Source organism: Mytilus trossulus, chromosome 10 (genome assembly GCF_036588685.1).
Source record: "Mytilus trossulus isolate FHL-02 chromosome 10, PNRI_Mtr1.1.1.hap1, whole genome shotgun sequence".
In the NCBI taxonomy this organism is placed as follows: Eukaryota; Metazoa; Mollusca; class Bivalvia; order Mytilida; family Mytilidae; genus Mytilus; species Mytilus trossulus.
This window is the reverse complement of record NC_086382.1, coordinates 68,347,302-68,353,022: the sequence shown is the minus strand read 5'-3', so window position 1 is coordinate 68,353,022 and position 5,721 is coordinate 68,347,302. Positions and strand designations below refer to the sequence as shown.

At 30.7% G+C, this 5,721-nt stretch overlaps 1 long non-coding RNA gene across 1 annotated transcript; it reads right to left on the bottom strand.

Moving 5' to 3' along the window:
* Positions 1–307: 307 nt before the first annotated feature.
* On the bottom strand, positions 308–4,017 carry LOC134686539 (uncharacterized). Its single transcript, XR_010101621.1, has 3 exons — positions 3,886–4,017; positions 2,751–2,833; positions 308–366 (listed from the first exon to the last, which is right to left on the bottom strand). It is a non-coding gene; the product is annotated as an uncharacterized LOC134686539 (long non-coding RNA).
* Positions 4,018–5,721: the final 1,704 nt, after the last annotated feature.

Here is a 5,721-nt window from a genome sequence, read left to right as displayed (position 1 = left end):
TTGCGTTGGATAAAAATCGCAATTTTTATACGTGTGCATGTCAAACAAATTTCGTTGTAGAAGGGTCTAAAAACAGCACAAACAACATTTTCCAAAAGACCAAAAAAGTGAAAAAGTATATTTAAACAAAACGCATATATATATTCAACAAACATGATAAAGTTCGTAGACAGTGTCAATAGTTTGGAAAATACATCCCGACAATATTATGCAGCGTTAGACAGTTAGACAGTTACGTATGCAATCACTGATCGTCTAAGATACACAGCCGTTGTACTAGAGTATAAAACATTAATAATGATACATACCAACCAACTCTTGTAAGGAACTACTTGCTGTGTTAAAGGACAACTTTGTCTTGCTTTTCTTAAAAATCAATATAAAAAAGACTGTATTTTTCAAAGGAGTTCATAAAGGTTCATGCACATAAAAATAACATTTAGTACTGATAATGTACATGTAGCCATTCTGCGATGTTTTGATGTTGTCGTAAAAATTTAAAGCGCGCATTTTATCATTTGCTACCATGCAGTTTTTACGGAAAATGTAGTAATTGATCTTGAAGTATTTAATATTTAGATTACTGCATAGATCAAAGCATGCATTACGTTTTACAAAAGCTATGTTCGTATGTTACGGTTTATTCACCTTGTGTTGTTGGAACATTGCCAAACATTTATGTGATGCAAACTGACATGCGTGTATACAATGTTTTATTATGTGTTTTTTTTCATGCGAGGTCCATTTAAATCTTTCTTGATCATTGATGAAGGCCATAGGGCTAGGATATTTTACCTTTGACATTACTTCTAACTATACATATGACTTAAATCATGATCAGGACGGTCATATTATTAATAACTTATTTATCATTGTGATTTTATGAAGTACATGTACTGTGGATTAATTTATTTCCGTGGGTATCAATTTTCGTAGATTACGGAAAACGTACCTTTTCGTGGATATGTAATTTCGTTGTTTTGTCATAGTCTGAATACAACCTCATTGAACATTTTTATTTCGTTAAGCATTTAAATTTGTGGATCACCTGTACCCACGAAAACCACGAAAATTGGTATACAACGAATAATGAATCCACATTATAGTTCGAGTATAGTTAATGTCTTAATCGTATTTTTAATTCTCAATTAAAATCAGTCAACCATCTTTATATGGATTAATTGAAATTGTATAACGTTATGTCACATTGATGAAAATTTGTAAAAATAAAATTTCGAGTTAATTTGACGTAAGACGTTTAAACAATATCATAGTTAAGAGACAATTATAACGAAAAAATAAAATCTATTAAGATTCAAATAAACCCTTAAGGATGACTAGGTATGAAGATGTGAATATCCCTGGATTTTTTTATTTTGCTGTGCTGGATGTATACATTCGCAGCCACATTCAGTCGGAATAGGGACATCACGTCCTATGTCTAGGGTTTACAACACGACATGCTCACTTTACGTATAAACCGTTACAACAACTTTCTGAGGGTCAGCGAAATATAGTTTAAAAGAAACAGTTCACGTCTAGCCAATAATCGTATTTCCGTAAGCTCTCAAGATTTGCTTTCCTCTTCTATGGCGGCTTATTTACCTAGCAGAACCTACTATTTTCATTAACTGTTTAAAGGATACCTGGATATGCATGAAAGAATTGCTATTGGAAGTTAAGCAATAAACAATAAACTATTTCGTTTAAATAGAAGTTATACTGATCATTAGAAACCAAGAATAACTTCTATTCAATTAAAAACATGTCAATGTTATAGGGGTAGGATAAGGGTAGGATTATATGGCTTTGAGTATCTGTCAAACATTATTTTTGTGATTGCACTTCATGTATTTGTTTATAAGTTATCAGCTACTTATAGCTACTTATAGCACCACACACTAGAGTGGATAACTAATTTTTTTACATAAATGAGGCCATTAGTTTTCTTGAATTGTTTAACATTGTCTTATCGGCGCCTTTTATAGCGGACTATGCGGTATGGGCTTTGCTCATTGTTGAAGGCCGTACGGTGACCTATAGTTGTTAGTGTTTGTGTCATTTTGGTCTTTTGTGGATAGTTGTCTCATTGGCAATCATACTACATTTTCTTTTTTATATTGTCTCTTTTTAACCTATGGATCCTTTTTATTTAACGTTCATTTTCGGTCATGTTTTTCTGATTCCAAATAGATAAATATCGTACCCAAACAATATCTTGAATTGATATTTGTCTAATTATGATCTAAATTAGAGTTTTTACCCCAATTTCATGGTCCACTGAACATAGAAAATGATAGTGCAAGTTTCAGGTTAAAGTTTTTGTTCAAGGGAGTTTTTGATGAAGTTGAAGTCTAATCAACTTGAAATTTAGTACACATTTTCCTATGATATTATTTTTCTAATCTAAATGCCAAATTATAGTTTTTACCCCAATTTCACGGTTCATTAAACATAGAAAATGATAGTGCGAGTGGGGCATCCATATCCTACTGACACTTTCTTGTTAATTTCTTTTTTAGATTTTGACTTGTATATCTGTGCCTGCTAAACTTATTGTAAGTGTATTCTGGTGTTTACAAATATCTTCCGCAAATATTCAGTTAAAAATGCATTAAACATATAAAAGAGGGACGAAAGATACCAAAGGGACAGTCAAACTCATAAAGATATACTGTATCAACGAGTGCACTTTTGCTGTGATATAAGCGTTACCGTTCTACATGCTTAAACTTTTAAAATAAACTTACACGTTTTCCTTTTGTTGAAACTTTGGTTTCATCGACGAGTTTATCTCTTTTCCGAGGTTTATTCTCTCGTGCCATATTTTAGTCTGTATTGAAAAGAAAAGCATTGAGGAAAAACAGTATTTTTTTCTTTCATAGGCGAAAATACAAACATTTTCTAAATGTACCACTTATTATATTAAAAACCTGGTCAAACCTGTTATACGTTATATAGGTTATTTATATTACTTTTAAGAAATAAAATTCGAATAATGACCATCTTCGAACGAAGCTTGTGTATTGTTTACATGTCCACCGTCATTGTACTTCAAAATGAGAGAGCTTTTACAAGCAAATATTTCCAGTTTTATTTAAAGGTGAGATTATTAATAATTTGTGTGTTACAAGTCTAAACAATCCTAGTACTCATTCGTTGCATACCTTTGTTTTTATAAAACATCGTATTATGATTCAGTGTGGTTTATACATCATGTACATGCCTGTGTTGTAAAGTTTGTTTTACTTTGATATTTGCTCGGTATTCGTCGAATAATTAGTTAAATTATTCAATTGTATCGTTATTGCTGGTATGTTTTGTCATCGAGGAGAGTCCTAGCCTTAAACTGTTAAAAAGTCAATATATTTTTTTTAAATTTTTAAATCAAATCTGAATTATTGAGTTAAAGATATTGATGCAAAGTGGTTGTAAGAACATAACAATATCATAGAGCCTACTATTTTACTTGATCATCAATAAGTGAACTTTGTTTTCCGCAATGATATGATATAATAAAGAACGAAACTGAAAGAAGCTTTACACAACCATGCTTTTACCATGTTTTATGATCTTTCAAAATGGTATTATTTTCAAAATATTATGTCCTTATTGAAGATTGTGGCTATACTATTAGTGGAAGTACTAAACATTATAAATAATGTCTTTTTTACATAAAACATCCATCGAAATAACTCAGTGCAATAATATTGGGACGAACTGTCATAATTTATATTTGTTTGCACATTCATATGTAGGATAGGCTTTATATCTTTGATTTGAAATTTTAAAGTGCTTGATGTTATCACCTTGCAATATAGGTCACGTTTGATAAAATTGTAATGATGTTAGTGTTAGAAATTAATAATATGCTAATTTACTTACTTCTTTCTTTATCTTAGATAATTCAACTTTCAGTTTCGTAAACATATGATAAAGTCATATGAAACTGAAAGTAAAATCACAAATATTTGACATTTACTTTTCCAGTTTTTATAGTTTTCAAAATGGCGTTTGTTGATAGATATTCAATGTGGTTTATTTTTAGAAACATGATTAGTTTAAATACTCAACGTAATACTGAGAAGGAAGTTTCGTCATTGTATTGTCATACAAATGTAATTTATGTTTTTTGCAACTTGATTTGGAATTCAGTGTTTGATATGACATTATATAACTTTATAAGATATAAGTTGTTGTTTCAATAGAATAAACATGATCAAGAATGACAATAATTGACAAAGTTTATGTTGTTATGTTCCTGTAACAAGTAACATTTCGTACTTGTTACAGGAAGTAATGTACATGATATATTGTCTATCTGTTTTTCAAATATATGAGATGCTTAAATATTTAAAGATATATGTACCAAAAATAAGGAGTACGATTACGTACGTTAATCGAATTTCTAATGTGCGATATTACAAAATTATTCTCTATTGTACATAAATAACATGTCGAGTCACAATCATATAAAATCTGATCATGTCCTGTACGTCTTTTTGCGTAATTTACCGTCTTTTAAAGGCAGCTGCATTGTATAACGTCTGTCTTTAGTATATTGATCATCATAGCAGTATGTCTCATAATTTAACTGATTATCATGATTATGTCCTACTGCCGATTGTCACATTTTCACCGTTTAAGCTGCATTCATATAGAATAGCAACAGATGCTTTTGCTCGCGACAAACTAAGTCGAACTCCGAAAGTGCTTTTTTTACCATAATTGTTGTCTTCTGAATGGATTGAAGAGATTTTAAAATTGATTAACTGTTGTTTCTTACTTTTCCGATCATTTTAATCGTTATCTTCAATATTCTAGATTTATGAGAATTGACATTATAATTTGTAAAATTATGTTATGTTCAATTTCATATACATTATGTCTGTTCAATATATTTGTTTGAACTTTGTATAATTTCATTTACAAGACTGGAAAGTTTAATGAAGTATGAAGCGACTTTTAACAGAAACAGTCTGTAATAAAGGATTCAGAAGATTCTGATAGAATCCGTGTTATACCTCCCTAATAAGGTGATAACATTTTCGACATGGGTTTGTAGACTTTTTGTCGAGGACAAAAGTCCGGTGTGGTTCCATAAATGAAACAAAGGTTGAGCATGATGATATAAAACCAACAGCTTTGACGCAAGATGAAGAAAACATTGAAGACCATGCTTTAAAAAAAATGACCGACGATAAATTTCTACCCACCATCACAGATAAAAATGTGTACCGGAAAATAACATCCAAGAAGTACATACCTCTTTGGCGTATCAAAATTTATACCTGGTACCTTTTGTTCGTTTTTGCTATTATTCGTGTGTTTCTCTGTTATATATGTTCTCCCATTTTTTTGTATTGGAGTCATTTCATATAGGTTGCATTTCTGTGAATATTGATAATGAAATTTCTCATAGGAACTCCTTTTACGGCTAAATCTGTACCACTTTTACTATGAAGTTTTGAAAAAAATCTTATCCTAGAATTGAAAGTTCATATGCACCACAATTTTTTTCAAAGTTCAAAACATAGGGCTGTGCGGTATATTTCCAACGTTTATATGCCCTGAACTTCTCGGAGTTTAAAATTACACTAATTTTCTTCACTACCCCTACCTCGAATGAAAGGTTACCACAGATTTCAATGTTAACAAAATGCACGTGTTTATTTACTGGTAACATTCACAAGTTCTGTCTCTACAATATGGAACACAGAG